Genomic DNA, 18081 nt, shown 5'->3' on the forward strand with positions numbered 1-18081 from the left:
GACAGTTATACCGACTGGTGCCTCAATTTCTCCTTCCATCATCATCAAATATATTTGTAATAATCAAAGAATATAACAGATCTGAAAGTTTTAAAATGTAACTATGTATTACTATATTCATATCAAATATTTAATGGTGAGGTATATTCAGCTTCTGATTGTATAACCTAGAAAATATAGGAGAAAATATAAGTAAATCCCTATGTGCATGGGGTTAGGATTTTAAAATGAGTTCTTATGATCACATTTATCTAGCCACTTCTAAAGACTTCTTACATCTTTTGTTTTGATATTTACCTGCTAATCTTCTTTTCTCTTAAAAAGTGCTAATTACAGACAACGTGTTTCACAAAATCAGACACATTCTTTACTTGCCTTTTAGAATTCAGAGCTTTTCTTGAGAAAATGGCTATTGACAAGACTACACAAAAGGTAGAGAAATCTGAGATTCTGTTTTGTGTTTGCTTATCTGCCAGTGGGGAAGTAATCAAGAAAAAAATGCAAGAGTCAATTTTGATGCACACCCGCACATCTCCATGGCAATGAAAAATTCTTCCATATACATGCCCTGAGACTAAGCATGTATGAATGGTTTTCCCTGGTGTTTCATCCCCGCTGTCAGTTCAGAACTAGATTATATACCTACTTGATATTTCATGCAACGTAAACTTGGTTTTGGATTTCTCTTCTTGGATATTCTTGTCTTCTGCAAACATACCTACCAAAGAGCAACACATAAACATTTTAACCATGCTATCTTTTTTTCCAAAAGGAAATAACCTTGAAGGGTCACATTAACTTAACTTTACAAATTCTTGTGCATTTGTTATAACGTTGGTCCTTTCTTCGTCACATTTTGTACTTCTAGCTTCCTTAGGAGAGGAGGATGGCCATAACTCAATATTCCCACTTTTGTCCTACATTAGATTTCCAAGTAAATTTCAGCTACAAAAATAAAATTACCATGTGCATGTGTGTGTGTATGTGTGTCTGTGTATGCATAAGTGGGTCATACTGGAGAATTTTTTGTGACTGTAAAGGATCTTTGTCATATATAAACTCATATTCACTTTTCTTTTTTGCATGGGCAGTCACCGGGAATTGAACCCAGATCTCCAGCATGGCAGGCAAGAGCTCTGCCTGCTGAGCCACTGTGGCCCACTCATATTCCCTTTTTATGTGCATGTAAAGGTTAATGTCTGCTGTTTGTTTTCCTTCATTCTTGGTCATTAATTCTTTTCTTGGCAAGTTTGCTGTTTTTCTCCATCTAAGATGTGCAGCAAGATCGATAGCTTCAAACCTCAAACTTTAGCTTTCCTTCCTTTCCAAGTTAGGATTGCGTTTGGGTCAATTTTGGGTCAGAATGATATTAGGTTAGACTTACTAGATTGTTTTTAGATCCATATATCAAGAGCATTCTATAATTGAGATGGCTTCTTTTGGCTGCCCTCTCAAATCAGTTGACCTTTTAAATTATTTTTTTCCACTTTTGTTTTCCTCTTTGCACTCTGTCTATATAGTTTATGCTGAAAGTACTATAGGAAATCATTTCTTAAAACCTTAAAGTGCTATACATACTTCAGTTTTGTTTATTCCTTTTCTAGTCCAAATAACAAAGTGCTCCAAGGAATATCGAAGTGATTAAGGAGTATTGTGTAAGAAAGAACACTATGCCCAGAGTCAGAAAACTCTTCAGATCTAGATTCCTAACCTAGGGCTGCATAATTTTGGGTAAAGTGCTGAACCTCTCTGATAAAGTTAATACTGCCTGCCACACAGGATTTAAAGAACACATGATATAGGATTTAGAGAATTAATTTGTAAGTTGCTAATTAATACCAAAATATGTTACATTTTTCTTCATTTTCTAATTATGTGTTGCTTCATCCATGATACCACATCTTTCACTTCTCATTTTCACATTAAATTAAATTTAGCATCTCTTGTATCCTTGGTGTTTGTGAGTGAATATATATACTGAAACCTCTAAGCATATCTGCTTTATTTTTTCTCCGAGGTCATGTTGTATGTGAAAAATATATGATGCAGTTTCATTGGAATTTATTACTAAAAGAAGGCTAGTAAGTTTCATGGAAGGGAAGGAATACATAACCTCTGCATTTCTCGCAGGCAGCCACGCTCCTGGGTTGACTACTGTAACCCTGTCAACTAAGGCCTTTTGTGGTGATGATCTGAATTCCACAGAAAAGCTCCAAGTCTTCCCAGGATAGACAAGGTATATTAAGTTTTTCAGGATAAACTATATGAAGAAAAGCTGCTAAACTGCAAGTATTCTAATACAGAAGTAGTAAGTTTAGGAAGTAATTTAATAACAGACAAAATGTATAAAAGGAAACGATGATTTAGTTGAAAGAATGATGGAGAATCAGGGGTTCTGAGTTCTAATCTTTTCTCTAGCAGGAAACAGCAGTGGGACTTTGATTACAGCGTTTAGCCTAGACTCAGAATCTTTACATATAAATTGTGATGGTTGTACTACAAGATTTTTAAGAACCTCTTCAGCCTTAACTTTTCTGGTTCTTCTCCTCAACACAAACCACCAGGACAACCGTTCTGCTATCTCTGTGTGACAGCAATGGGCAGCAAGAACAATCTAGAAAAAATTAATAGCATTCTCCTCTTTGTCTCTGATGTTTCATATTCAAGCTATGGCCACATGGGAAATGAAAAAAGATGGCCAAATGCCACAATGAAACATGTTATAATAGAGTCACTCAATTATTTGACAAAATACTCAATGCCTACCCTCACAAAGCTTATTCCATTGCCGGCTTTTAAAGATGTTATCTTAATTCTAGTCTAGGCACTTATTTTCTTGGACTATATTAAACACTGCTGATGATGAAAATACAATTATTAAGACAGAGAAAACAACTTCCATTTATTAAGTATCTGTACCATACATATTCATCTCACTACAAACTTCACAGCTCGACTATGAAGTAGGTACTATTCCCATGTTAGATGAGGACTGTTTGTTCAAACGACACAGATGGTAAGCAGCAAAGCTAGGGGCTGGATTTCAGTACTGGATGGTTATCTTGCACGATTTTATCCAGTGATCAAAATGTATCACATCATTCACTGTCATGTGAAAGCCTATGCAGCATTTTATTCTTGATCCAATCATCATCTATAAGATAGTCACTCAGATTATCTTCTGTGAAATACAAACACTAGGGTACATGGGTGGTTCCATGGTAGAATGCTCACTTTGCATGCAGGAGACCCGGGCCATGCACCTAAAAAAAATACAAACACTAAAATTCACATATACTTCACATGAACATTGTGAAGGTGATTGAGGTAAAATGTGACAAAGCAATCAGACTACCTTCATAGATATTGCCCAGTGTTCTTTATTATGCATCTTTGGGTTGATTCTTAATGAGTCCCCAATTTTTACTTACTAGTTATTTTAAATGACCTTGAAGGCCAATCACAAAAAAGAGAATTTCAAAATGTTGCATGAAGGGGGTGCTCATCAATTTTTATTTCTTGATTATGAGAAAATGAAATAATATAAAAAAGAATGCAAACTATTAATCAGATCCTGTGAGATTCTTGTCCATTGTTCAAGGGATTCTCACCTTAAAGATAAGGCATCTCCTTAAGAGATACACAGGTTCTAAGTAATTAGTAAAAAGATGACCCTAGAAACAAAAAGCAAATTATTAAATGTTACCTTTAATAATTTAATTCCACATCATTGTACTTCTGTGCTCTGTGTCTAGAATGCTCTATTTCTCCCTACTCACTTGCATTTAAAAATTCTCTTGAAGTACATCTTAATCATGAAAATATTTTAGCTTCAAAGGAAAGAAATAGATTTCTTGATCAATTTATTTAAGAAGGTATGAGTGTTTTTTTCATTTTTTTTTTTTTTTTAAGGGGTAAATGCCGTAAGTTTTGTTTTCATTATAGGGCAAAATGTGATTTGATTTTTAGGCTATGTGCTGGCTAGAGATAGATGATGAATTTCCATTTGATCTTCTGTATGTAGTTTTCATTTCTCCAGTCCTTGTAGCTGGAGAAGTACCTTCAAGTGAGTGGATATGGGCCATTAACCTCCACTCCTTAGTCTTTACCTCCAGTGCTTATTGGCTTAATCATTGGATCATGTCCCTCCTTTTCTTTATAGCAGTGGTTTGCAACCCTGGCTGTTCATTGGAATTCTTAAAGTTTTAAAAATCATTGCCATCAGGAATTCACTAGAACAATTGAATATCTAGTTCTCTGCAGATAAGTATGAGGCATCAGTGTTTTTTTTTTTTAGAGAGGTTGTAGATTTACAGAAAAATCATGTAAAAAATACAACATTCCCTTATCCCTCCCATTATTGACACTTTCCCTTAGTGTGTTACCTTTGTTACAATTGTGATCAGTGCCTTTGTTACAATTGCTGAAAGAGTATTAAAATATTACTAACTATAGTCCATCGTTTACACTGTGTTCTTTTTCCCACATACCATCCTATTATTAGCACCTTGTAATAGTGTCATACATTTGTTATAATTCATGAAAGAAATTCTCGTGTTTATACTATTAACCGCAATCCATTGGATCCACAATAGTTTCTCTGTTATACAGCCCCATATTTTAACTTCTAATTTCCTTCTGCTAACATGCATGGCCCAAAACTTTGCTTTTCAACCACGTTAGTGTGAGTGTAATTAAAAACACTGAATTCTATTGTGAATGTGGCATCTGTGTTTTTTAAAAAGCCCCTTAAGTGGATCTAATGTGCAGCTGTGGTTGAGAACCACTGCTTACTGTGAGACGGGTAGCACATGTTTGCCACTGTCCGTTACAATCTCTTCTCTCTTCTGAAGTCTTCTCTGAATAGTGGTTTCCATCCTTGTGAACTCTAATTCCACTCTTGCTCCCCGCCATAGGGTCTGGGAAGCATCCTTTGATGCTGATGTGGGGATTGGTTGGTGTTATTCCATGAGATGTGTTCACTGCTATTTTAGTTACTACTGCCGTTTCACTTCAACAATCACCATGACAGAGTGGAGAAGGAATATACCCCTCAGTGTTAGGCTAGTTTACAGAACACACACTGGGGTTCCTCTCAAATCATCCCCCACACTGAAGTTCAGTGAATGCATCTGTAACAAGATGATCCCCCAGCTTTATTTTCTCTTGATGTGAGTCATTCTCTCCACTATTATACTTCCAAAGAGTTAAAATAACTTCTAGTACCTATACCCATTCCTGTTTCATTTTTTTTTTTTTTTTTTCAATTCTGACATTGAGCACTTACCGCAATGTACCTTAACACTTTCTCCCTTGGGTTTATCTGGTGTTCTACCAGTGAGAATCTCCAGCAATTAACCCTGACAATGCCAAACTTTAGAAGAATAATTCCTTCTCTCTTTCCCCTAGGATCCATGAGATACATGTTTTGTATTCATATGAATCAAGGCCTTAAAGAACAGTTGCTAGAATTTTACAGCCTCAATAAATGTTTGATGAACTAATGGAGAAATCAATGAACGGTGCCCACTATAATAAGCCAATCACCAAGGGAAAGCTTCAAACACTGTTCATCATGATGTACAGAGTGGTTGATTTGGGGGTTTCTGAAGAATAGGAATGTGATTTCATAGCCACTTTACTCTCTTTGCAAGTTCACCAAATATGACAACTCTATCACACAAGGCAGGAAGCTGCTGCTCCAGGGCCTTCAGGAAGAAGAGCAGTCCCTGCTGGAAGAGTCAGGGGGGACAGAACCACATACTTGCCCTCAAGACCCTGTCTTTTGCACCAACTGGTTATAGTAATCAATGTTGCTGTCACATGTAAGCAACAAATTAGGCATCAACGCCATGGCTCAATAAGCAGAAGCAGATATTCACTCTCAACTGTATAAATCCATTTAGCTAGAATATCTGGCTGTCTCAGCTATAGTTAAATCCCTGACAAGTTAAAAAGATGCCCGACAGGTATGCCTGCTTCTCTTGGGGAGATGATAAGATCTGGGCAAGTGTGAGAGATAAGGACCTGGGGGAGGGGAAATTGAGTCCTTTGGGGTTTCATTTACAAGCTGTTTACTAAGAAATTTAATGTCTGAACACCCTCTGCTGAGTGGCATTATCTACCATATGTGCTCAGCATCTGGCCATTCCCCTTTCTTCCACCCCCCAGCCTTTCCCACTCACCCCCACCCTCACTGTTGTCTAATTTAGCTGGGAAATAACCATCTTCCTTCTCAAAGATCCGTGACAATTCAGTAATACAAGGCAACAGCCAGGCTAGCCTGCCGGCCACTCATTCCTTATGACTCATCTGGCAATTTTTCTGGTTTGACAATTGCACCTCATATGTTTTAATATTGGTTTTGAAAGAAGAAAGTGGGGAACTTCTATTTCTTTACAGCTGATTGTAATTTCGACTTGCTCTTTACTTATATATGAAGTCGACTTGGGTGGAAAGGTTAGCGGCAGATGAATTTCTAGTTTCAGAGCCCAGGAAAGGCCAATAAAATGTGCAATAATCTTAATGCTAAGGTTTCAGGGAGCTGAGCGTATGTTTTATATTCATGGATGACACTCCTTGAAACTGGTAACAGGGGCCTCTTTTTTTTTTTTTTTTTTTTAACTTTTTTGGCATGGGCAAACATTGGGAAATGAACCCAGATCTCCAGCAAGGCAGGCGAGACTCTACCACTGAGCCACCATGGCCTGCCCAAGGGCCTCATATTTTTTAAGGATAGTTTTCTTTGATTTTCTTACCTTCTAACCACCTCAGTTAAAAATTTCTCAGATACCTATTAAAAAAAAAAAAAAGACCCCATCATGATTTTAAAAGTTCCTTAATATTTTCAGTTCCAATGAGCAAGGAATAAGAATGCATTTGATTTTAATACTTTTTCAGTCACTGGAAAGAACTGACAACTGCTCTAACTCCAAATATCTTCCTATCTTCCTATGAACTCTGCTCTCCTTAATTTTTAATTAAGAATCAGTTTGCTTTATATTGTCTGCTATGCACAATTAAAAGTTTAGATTGGAAACTCCATAAAACATAATCTGAGATTATATATCATTGTGTTGTTACAAGTGTAAATAAAACATTTGAAATTAGTTGCTTATATAAACTCTTACATTGATGGTGATGATGAGATGAAGCTTCGATTGCCCCTACTTTTCTCCTTATTGACACAGTATAAGACAAGATGGGAGTCAGGGAGGAAGAGAAAAAGGAAGCTGAGAGAAGATTGGATGTTTTTTCTAAAAATTTTGGGATTTGAACCACTATCTGTTTTATCATATGCCATCCCTAGAACTTCTGCTTTACAGTATTCTAGAAGTTTATATTCTGTTCAGCACAGGTAATCATAGTTATCACTGCACTACAAAGCATCAAAATAATAGCATAGTTTTATGGAGATTCATACTTTTCAAAGTGCTCTCATTTTCATTATATCAATTTATCTTAACAGCAGCCCTTGAATCACAATTATTCAAAAGGCCCTTCTGTATCATTAACTCTAAAATATTCCAACAGATTATTATCTAATCTCTAATTTTAGAGAAATCAGAATATCATAAGACGAATGATTCTGTTTAAATAAAAGTTTTCTATATAATGAAAAAGTAGTATTCATGCATTTTTGAATGTTTAGAAGTAACAGGATAAATTATAAAAGGAAAATCACTGCTAAACCCACCATAAAGAATTAACTGCTATTAATATTTTGTTGTGCTCCCATGTTGTTTTTATCAATATGTGATAAGTGGGAATAAAGTATTACTGTTATAGCAAGCACATATTAACTGTGCTTGGTTTTCCTTTAGGTAGAAGTTGAGTCCTAGTTAGAACCTGGTTATCAAATGTCATTAAGACATCAAGGATGACAAGATAAGGACCAGGAATGAGAGGTGATGGAAGCTCAGTACTCTGCAAGATAACTCCTCCCTGTAATCCCTTCATCTTCATTAATTCAATCAAAACTCATAAATTGTTTGGTGTGAGTGGCTATTTTAATGGAAACGGGCATAATTATCACAGAAAACTCAGAGAGGAGGTGAATTGAAATAGTCAAAAAGATGGAACATTTTTTCTCTGGTGAGGGGACCTGAAAATGACATCACCCATAGACTTAGGTGATGAATCAGGGACTCAAAGCCTTTGGGAATGGACAGAAATTATGGAGATGGCTTTGGATTTCCACAAATCATGACTGCAGGGTGAAAATCAAGGTCTCTCTGAGAGTCAGGCGCTCCTGGATGACCTTGAGTTGCATGAGCAAATATAGTATGATTTTATCAAATACTGTAGACCTTACATGTTGAGTTTTGTCTTTCTATTATGCATGATGGTATTTCTTTTATAAATACATACATTTTAGAAATATGACTTTAAAATGTATATTGTATTTGGCATATGTAATAAATATATCTATACATATATCAGTGATATATGGTCAATTTTCCAATTTTCCCATATCAAACAATGTCATGAGCATTCATGTTTATCAAAATTAAACAGTGTGTACAATAAGATGTCATCTCACACCCATCAGAATGGCCATTATCAATAAAACAGAAAATGACAAGTGCTGGAGAGGATGTACGAAAGAGGCACACTTATCCACTGTTGGTGGGAACATAAAATGGTGCAATCATTGTGAAAGGCAGTTTGGCAGTTCCTCAGGGAGCTAAGTATAGAATTTCTATACTATTCAGCAATACCATTGCTAGGTATCTACTCAGAGGACATGAGGGCAAGGGCATAAATGAACATTTGCACACCAATGTTTATAGCAGCATTATTTACAGTTGCCAAAAGATGGAAACAGCCCAAATGTTCATCAACAGATGAGTGACTAAACAAGCTGTGGTATATACATACAATGGAATATTATGCAGCTGTAAAACAGAATAAAGTTATGAAGTATGTAACAACATGGATGGACCTTGAGGATATTATGCTGAGTGAGATTAGCCACAAACAAAAGGACAAATACCATATGGTCTCACTAATATGAACTGACATTAGTGAATGAACTTGGCAAGACTATCAAGAGATAGAAATAAGGTAGATATTGGATAATTGAAGCTGAAGGATGCAGATTGTGCAACAGAACTGATTGTACAAATCCAAAAATGGATAGCACAATACTATCTAACTGTAATACAATCATGTTAGTACACTGAATAAAGCCGAATGTGAGAATGATAGAGGGAGGAGGGCTGGGGGCACAAATGAAATCAGAAGGAAAGATAGATGATAAAGACTGAGATGGTATAATCTAGAAATGCCTTGAGTGTACAATGATAGTGACTAAATGTACAAATTAAAAAATACTTTTGCATGAGGAAGAACAAAGTAATATCAGTATTGCAGGGTGTTGAAAATAGATGGCAATTCATATTTTAAAACTTTAACTTATGTGTTAGACTAAAGCAAAAAATGCTTATTTGGTACAAAATTTATAATTTGACTAGTGTATTTCCTAATATAATTTATGTGGACAATTTAATTGAACACCGTAAGTACATGGAATCTTGAGTAGGGCGTGAGAGTTTATAGGTTTGTCCAGAGTGATGCCCCAATAAATCCCAAGAGTGATTTGAACAGTGAATAAAAAAGTATTTGCAAAGTCCCCTTGAGGGAATGGCAAGAAAGGGAGAAAATTCAACTTCCCCATGTGGAGAATTCCTGATATTCTCACAAGCAGTGGGGACAACCAAAGCAACAAGCTGAGCCCTCAGTCTTGGTGTTTATTCATGTGAAACTTATTCCCACAAAGGATAGGCCAAGCCTACTTAAAATTAGGCCTAAGAGTCACCCTCAGAGAACTTCTTTTGTTGCTCAGATGTGACCTCTCTCAGCCAACATGAAAAGCAAACTCACTGCCCTCCCCTTCTCTATGGGACATGACTCCCATGGGTGTAAACCTTCCTGGCAATGTGGGACAGAAATCCTAGAATGAGCTGGGATTCAGCAACAAGGGATTGAGAAAACCTTCTCAATCAAAAGGGGGAAGAGAGAAAATGAGACAAAATAAAGTGTCAATGCGTAAGACATTTCAAACAAAGTCGAGAGGTTATCCTAGAGGCTATTCTTATGCATTATATAGACATTATCTTTTTAGTTAAGGTATATTGGAGAGGCTGGAGGGAAGTGCCTGAAAATGTAGAGCTATGTTCCAGTAGCCATGTTTCTTGAAGATGATTGTATAATGATATAGCTTTCACAATGTGACTGTGTGATTGTGAAAACCTTGAGTCTGATGCTCCTTTTATCTGTGGTATGGACAGAGGAGTAAAACATAGGGATTAAAACAAATAAACAATAGGGGGAACAAATGTTAAAATAAATTTAGTAGATTGAAATACTAGTGATCAATGAAAGGGAGTAATAAGGAGTATAGAAAAAATGGGGGAAACAAAGGCTAAAATATATTGGGTAGATGGAAATACTAGCAATGAATGAGAGGGAGGGGTAAGGGGCATGGTATGTATGAGCTTTTTTCCTTTATTCTTTTTTACTACTTTTTCTGAATTGATGCAAATGTTCTAAGAAATGATCATGGTGATGAATATACAACTATGTGATGATATTGTGAGTTATTGATTATATACCAAGAATGGAATGATCATATGGTAAAAATGCTTGTTTTTGTATGTTGTTATGGTTTTAAAAATAGTTTAAATTAACAAAAAAATTGAGGGGTATATCCAATTACTTCTTAGAAAATATTTCTAGATATTAAATATCTGTTTCAAATATTATGTATTTTTAATGTTTTTTGATATATATTGCCAAGTTTCTAAAAAGCTGTACCAAATGATCACAATGATCACAATGTATCATTAATTTATGTGCATACTTATTCCAAAGTTAAATTCTATTCGTCTATCCAGACTGTTGAAATATTTTTGAGTTTTAACTTTGTTACACATTAACAGTCCTACTATGTTTAGGTAATCAAAACAAGCATGCCATGTGTCTCATCAAAGACATTAATGAACAAGTTGAATGAGGTAAAGCATGGTCAATCCTGATGATACTCGAACATCAATCATTATCTCAGCTATATTTTACTGTATTTTTGTAATCATCACATTTATTATAATTGTTTATTACTATTTGTGTCTACCTTTTCATACTGTGATCTATATATTGACTTGTAAATCCCCTACACCGCCAAATATAGTGCAACTATATGATACAAATTTGTACAACATTCTAGGGGGTGGAAATTATTTACTCTATGAATTGAAACAAGCACAGATATCATAGAAAATTCAGAGAGAAGGTGAATTCTAATGTTTGCTTTGACAGATCAATAGAAGTTCCCTGTGTAAGAACAGGGCTAAATAGCATGGGTAGAGAGCAACATCTTTAGGAAAACACAGAGTCATGAAATGATTTGGCATGTGGGGAGTGCATGGGGAATGGCTTGGTATAGCTAAAACATAGCATTGAGGGATAAAGAAAAATATGAAAAGGTAAAACATAAGTCTCCTTGGTATCCTCAAGACAGAGGATGACTTAACTGTTGCTAGTCTTAGTAAGCATGTCAGTAATTCAAAATGCTTCAGGCTTAAAAATAAAGGATTCAACCCTAACTTCCAATATCCAATTAACTAAATATTTGATAATGAGGAGAGATGGAAGGAAAACTGAGTTCTCTATGTCTAGTCTGCTTCTTATCTAGGCTTTGTGATTACTCCATTAGCTTTGGGGATTCTTTCTTTCTTTGTTTTATGGACTAATATTCTTTAGGTCTTTCAGGTAATGAGATGTGATGAAGAAAGTAGAATTATTGCCCCAAGTCCCATTCCCACATGTGTTTTAGATGCTGTTAGCTCCTTGTTCCCTATAGCTTCTCTGTCCCCTTGGATATGGTTTCCTACCTTCCTCTTCCAGCTGCCTGCCATACTGGACAAGGTGTATTCCAGGAATGATATTTGAAGGTAAAGAGATTGAGGATATTGGGGCCCCTCATATGAAAGACCTTAACAATCCAAATCAGTAATCCAAAGACAGAGAGATGAATCATGTCCTATCTACCCTAAGCTGGTGTAGAGACACAGGCTTGTGGAAATCAGGACTCCATCAAACAAGGCTATAGATAGCTTCAGGGGTGTTTAGACGGTCTTAGAAATGAGGATTTCACTAGAATTAAAATCAATTCAGGCAGGATTCCATTGACAATCTAAGATGAAAGAATCCATCCAGATACAAAACATGGGGCATTAAAACTGGCAAGAACCAAGTGGAAAGAATTGAGTGAGAAGTAATCTAGTTCTCCAACCAGCTAATCTACGATTTACTTCATATGTCTAGTATCATTAGGGAACTGAGTTCTTTTCCAGTATAACCTAAATAAGAGACCAAATTAGATGTAGTAGAGTTACAGTGAAGATTAGAGACTGAATACAGCAGTTTGGTTTTCTTGTAGGTGTCCTAAGACAGAGCTTTAGAGCTATGGACTCACCCACTCATGAGAAAGGCTCTATTGATTTCTGTACAGGCTAAGCAACCAACAGTTTTGGAGATTGGGTAAAAACAAGTTAGCTGTGGGGTAATTTGGGTTATTCAGGGGCTGATATTCATTAGCCTTGGGGCAAGGGTAGGTCGGGTTCCTTGAGGAAGCTCTCTCCTTACTGTTATGAATTCTGTTGGGACAGCTTCTGGCATGAAACACTGCCAAACATTGTACGAAGAGACCTTTCAATGGGTCATAAAAATGCTATAAAAACATGAAAATTGCTTCCATAAAAAAGGAATTATAACAAAACAAGGATCCTCTTAAATTCAGAAGCTAAGAAACACTGAAGGATAAAAAACCGTTCCACAGATTCCAAGGAGTTAGTAACTCAGCACCCCAAAGTCAATTACACAGGCACACACTATTTGCATTATAATATGCTTTACAAAAAAGCATATTATATGCTTATGTCAGTGAGCATATGGTCACTTGGCTTTCCTTGGAATTCATTCTCCACTTGAGTCCCTTCTTAGCTTCATTGGCAAAATTGAAGAGTATGAATTCCCTTTGCTCTTTGTCTACTTGGAAAGTACCCACAAAAACCCCATTTCATAAGAATGGCTGTTTATGTGACTGTAGTGCCTATTAGAGGTGATGATATGTTAAAAGCTTAGTTCAGAATGAGGCCGTTGGCATGCAATTTATTTAAAAGGCTCATTTTGAAATATTCCTCATTAATAAATATAAGACCACATTTCTTTTCTTACAACTGCATCTTTGTTTTCATTTCTAGCTATTTGCTTCCCCAATACATTGTCTGGATATCCATTAACCACTGATAATTTGGTTTGAAGTGTGCAGAGATAATTCATTTTCCATATGCCTTTTATTCAAATGTGGCTGTATTGAGATACAGTAAGTATTCTGCATATCTCTTTTATAAAATTCCAAACATACTTAAGCAATAGTGATAAACACATTAAATAATACCATCTTAAGCACTAAAAGCCTCTGTCAGCTGGGTGAGCCCTTCTATGTGTCATTTTGATGAAATTCATTCCCACTTCTGCTGTTATTAGATGCAAAGTATTTGAAAAGATACTGGATTGAATTGAAATTTGATTACAGCTAGGCTTGGGTTTTTGAGATATTGTCTGTTTTTCCAAGATACACTGTTCCTTTTTTCTTTTTAATCCCACAAATATGTACACACATTCACACCACTTCATTTCTATTTCTTGTTCTCCACATTCATGGTAATATGGGATTCCTGGTTCTTGTTTTAAATGTAATCAAGCTACAAAGAAAAAGTAGTAATCACAGATTTCAACAGAGAGAAAGCAAGAAATAAAGGAAGAAAGAAAAGGGAAGGAAAAAAGAGAAAAGAAGCTTAGCCTTTGATATGATTATAGTTTAATGATACGTTGCACATTTATAAAAGCCCACTATACCATCTATAACTTTTTAAATTCTTAGCCTGTAGGTCATTTAAGAGCATCTCTGTAATCATAGATTGTTTCTCATAGTGTTTGTTTTCTGTATTCAAGCATCTATCATAAGGGAAACTTAAATCAGTAGACACCCATTTGATGAGTCCTCACCATTGTCCTATAGTTAAAAAGACAAAGAAAATATGGTAGTTCAGTAGGGGTTACACAAGAATGCATGTATACCAGCCACAGGACACTACGTACTTATTATTCTGTGCCTTCACTTTCAAAAGTTACATATGTTTATGAAAACTACATCACAATCAAATTATGACCATAAATCAGGATTATTATTCTGTATCCAAAATAGTCAAATCATATCTATTCATTTATTTAAAATATCAATTCCTCTGTGAGCATACAAGGATGAAACAGAGAAGATGCAGCTTAGCCAACGTAGGGATGGCCCCATTTTTTAAGAGAACATGGTTTGAGGTGACAAAGCTATGAAAGGGTACCATATAAATAAACTGAATAACTGGCACAGATAGCACCAAGACAGAAATTAGAAAGAAGCATTACCTTGGTTAATTGGGTCCAGTGCAGATGTGGTCTCAGAACTTCTATCTTGTCCAAGCCCCAAAGTTAATTGGGTCCAATGATACACATTCAGCTAGTCAAATTTTCAGGGAACATATGGTAAATACAAATGCCAAGTATTTATCTACAATTGGGAGAGTACTTTTTAGTCTGTAGTGTTCATGATTTCCAACCAGGCCCTTTCTGATGTCCTATCTATGGAAAACCAAATCAACAATTAGAAATTTGATTTGTGAGCTTGGATTCAGAGCAAGGGATGGTGAATAATATATACAGTTCATTTGTTCATACATGGAGTGTCTGATGAATCTATACCTCACAGGGCACATGGCTCTGAAGGGCTGTTTTAGTAGCCACTAAAATAATATTTCTGCTCAACACATTTAACAGAATACAGCTTTCTTTGAGCTCCTTGGCTACATCTGCCCCATATCTTTTCTATGTCCCATGTTAACATGCTCTTTTAGCTTGCAATCTTTCTATAAAAAGGATTCTGCTTATTATGCTATAATCACCTACCAGTGCTACCTCTGAGAGATATCCAGTGATAAAGTTCATCTTATTGGAGAGTTAAGTGTCTCAAAACTCAAGGTCAAACATTTACAATCTCTTGATTTATTCTACAGATGGCTGATTTCTACTAGCAACCTTAAAATGTACACCATTAAATCTCATGAGATAACTTTTCCTTTTCTTTTCTGTCTTCCTCTCTTTTTTATCATTTATCTGTCTATTTCTTAAGTACTCAGAAACACATCTTTGCTGCCTCCATGCCCAGCCTACAAAGCATCAACCTCATAAATGCTAGGTGGTGTTGGCAGCACAATTCCCTTTCTTCCCCATATAACCAGCTAGTTTGAGTGGTCATCAAGTTTTAGGCATTCTTTATGAAATGTGAATTCCAGTATTTTTTTTTTTTTTTTTTTTTTTTGCATGAGTAGGCACCGGGAATCAAGCTCAGGTATCCTGCATGGCAGGCAAGAAATTTGCCTGTTGAGCCACTGTGGTCTGCCCTCCAATACTTCAATTTTTTTTCTTTTAAAAATATGGAACATTTCATGAATTTGCATGTCATCCTTGTGCAGGGGGCATGATAATCTTCTCTGTATCATTCCAATTTCAGTATATGTGATGCCTAAGCAGCGAGCATTCATTTTTATCTTTATGTTTCCAACCTCATTTCTCCTTCTTAGCTCCTCATGCTGGAAAATTTTAATGACATTCTACAAAATTTCCCTGTATTCATTGTCTCTTCTACACCTTTTGTACTTGCCCAGCAACTCTGAAAATTCATGCTAAATCACTGTTCCTAAAACAATAGACTTCACCCAGTTATTAATCTCTCTTAAACTTTGATAATTCTCTTTTTTTTTTTTTGCAGTCTAGACTCTTCAACTTGGCCTCTACAATCTATACACAATCTGTCTATTGAGTATCATATTCCATAGCTCTCTAATAAAAATAAACCTCTATTCTCTCAGTCCTCCATCATATCATTTTGCTCTTTCTTGATAATACGGGCTTCACTTTGTTTTTGTTTTTGTTTTTAACCACTGTCTATCTTGTTCTATCCAATGTTTGAATCCTAGATTACATCTCATCTTTAGTATCCTGCTTTTCTAACATCTTATTGCATGTTCTGGGCACTTTTCCTTGCTCCTAACTTTTATTATGAATTTCCATCCCTGTTAGTTTTCCAGCTGCTGAAACACATACTATGCAGTGGGTTGGCTTAACAACAAGAATTTATTATCTCACGGTTTCGAAGGCTAAAAGTGTTGCTTCCACAGGAAGTCAGTATCTTCTGACTAGCCAGCAATCATTAGGGTTCCTTGGCTGTTCTGTTGCATGGAAATATACAAGGTGGGGTCTTCTTTCTTTTCTGGGTTCCATTGACTTTCGACTTTTGTCTGCTCCCTGTGGCTTCTCTTTCATTGTCCAGTTTCAGTTGTCGATAAGGACGTCATTCATACTGGAATAGGCCAATACTTCAATTTGGGCACATCTTAGCTGATAACATCTTCCAAAGGTCCTATTTACCAATGGGTTCAGGACCAGGGTTTGGGAGCTGAATAGGCCTTTTGTGGGGGTCATGACTCAGTCCCCAACAGTTCCATACACCAGCATGTAATCCCTAGGTGATTTGCAAACTAGTTAATTTATACCAAGTTTGTATCATCACAGCAATAAATCCACTTTACTCACAATTTATTCCAAACAGACTTTAAAACATTTCTCCAGCTTGCTTTAGCTACTGATAGCTGGGCCATCTAATGAAATCTCAGAAGACAGGAAACCACTTTGTCAACTTATGTCACATCACATGCACTTAATAGTTTACTAGTAATTTGTGGTGACAAGAGTAATGAGAAGGACCCTTACCTGTCTGAGAAAACAGAAAGCAATTTAGAAAATAAGGATGGAAGGAATTTCTTTTTCTATTTCCTGACTGTTAGATAAAGAGTCACTTAGCCTTCCTGAAACCAAACCTGCATTATGCATTAAACAGTAAGCTGTACTGACTCCTCCCTCTTGACCCAGTACTTGCTTTTGTGTAATACATCTCTCCTTTCTCTGTTGGCCTTGCAATCACCTCTTGGGGTTTTCCCAAGGGTACTGCCCTTTGGGCTCAGACCAAGCAACTTCAGGTTCTTCTCTTCACTCTCTCCCTCCACCTATAGTCTGAAGATTGAGTAATAGACTAGAAAAGAGTTCACTATTTCTAAATTTCTATAAGCAGATGCACTGGAACATCTTGCATTCCCATATTTGGAGGTTTTCTGATGTGTAAACAATGTGGAAACTGGCAGTACTGAGTTGAAGTTTGTTGAGGCAGAGAAATGAATGGGGGTCTAAAAAAACTCAGAAAATTTTCACATCTCAGCTTCACCCCCAACTATGGGACCTTGAACAAGTTATTAAGGTTATCTTGCATGTCCTTATAGGTAACACAGGAGCAACAGAACTAACTTACTATTGCGCTATGAGACAAACACTGGTAGAGTTGAGTTTGCAGTTCTGGAAACAGCCAGCCCAAGTTTGAGTCATGATTCTACTACCAATTAGATTTCACCTAAATTCCTCACCCATAAAATGTGAAATAACAGACAGTAACTATCTCACAGGGCAGTTGTAGAATTGAATGGGTTAATGTATTGAAAATGCTTAGAATAGAATCTGCCAGGCAGTAAGAGGATAGGTGCTAAATAAGGGTCAGATTTTGTATTGAGAGTACTAAAGGAATTAACAAGCATGACATGACATGTTCACCACAGTGTCAGAGAAGTTAAATTCTCTGTAAACTTTGCCCCCTCCACCTCACACTGCCACTTGCAGACTCTTTCCTACCACTTCTCTTTTTGTCACAGCAGGGAAATTTGCTAAGCCAGGTTTCTGTTTCCTGTAATGAACTCCCAGTCTCCCTGACTTGTATCCTCCCTCTACTCAAATTTGGAATCTCCTCACTCTTATCTGGAAGCTTGGTTCCCATGCCACACATCATAGTGGATCCAGGTGGTTAGAGACTTGAAGCTGTTGCAATATTTGGGATTCCTCTTTGAGAAAAAGACCACTAATACA

General features: G+C 36.3%; 1 non-coding gene across 1 annotated transcript; it reads right to left on the reverse strand.

Annotated features, from left to right (window-relative positions):
• Positions 1 to 15542: 15542 nt before the first annotated feature.
• Positions 15543 to 15645, reverse strand: LOC143670081 (U6 spliceosomal RNA). The gene has a single exon (XR_013169262.1). It is a non-coding gene; the product is annotated as a U6 spliceosomal RNA (small nuclear RNA).
• Between the last annotated feature and the right edge of the window lie 2436 nt (positions 15646 to 18081).

This window comes from Tamandua tetradactyla, chromosome 26 (assembly GCF_023851605.1).
Source record: "Tamandua tetradactyla isolate mTamTet1 chromosome 26, mTamTet1.pri, whole genome shotgun sequence".
Classification (NCBI taxonomy): domain Eukaryota; kingdom Metazoa; phylum Chordata; class Mammalia; order Pilosa; family Myrmecophagidae; genus Tamandua; species Tamandua tetradactyla.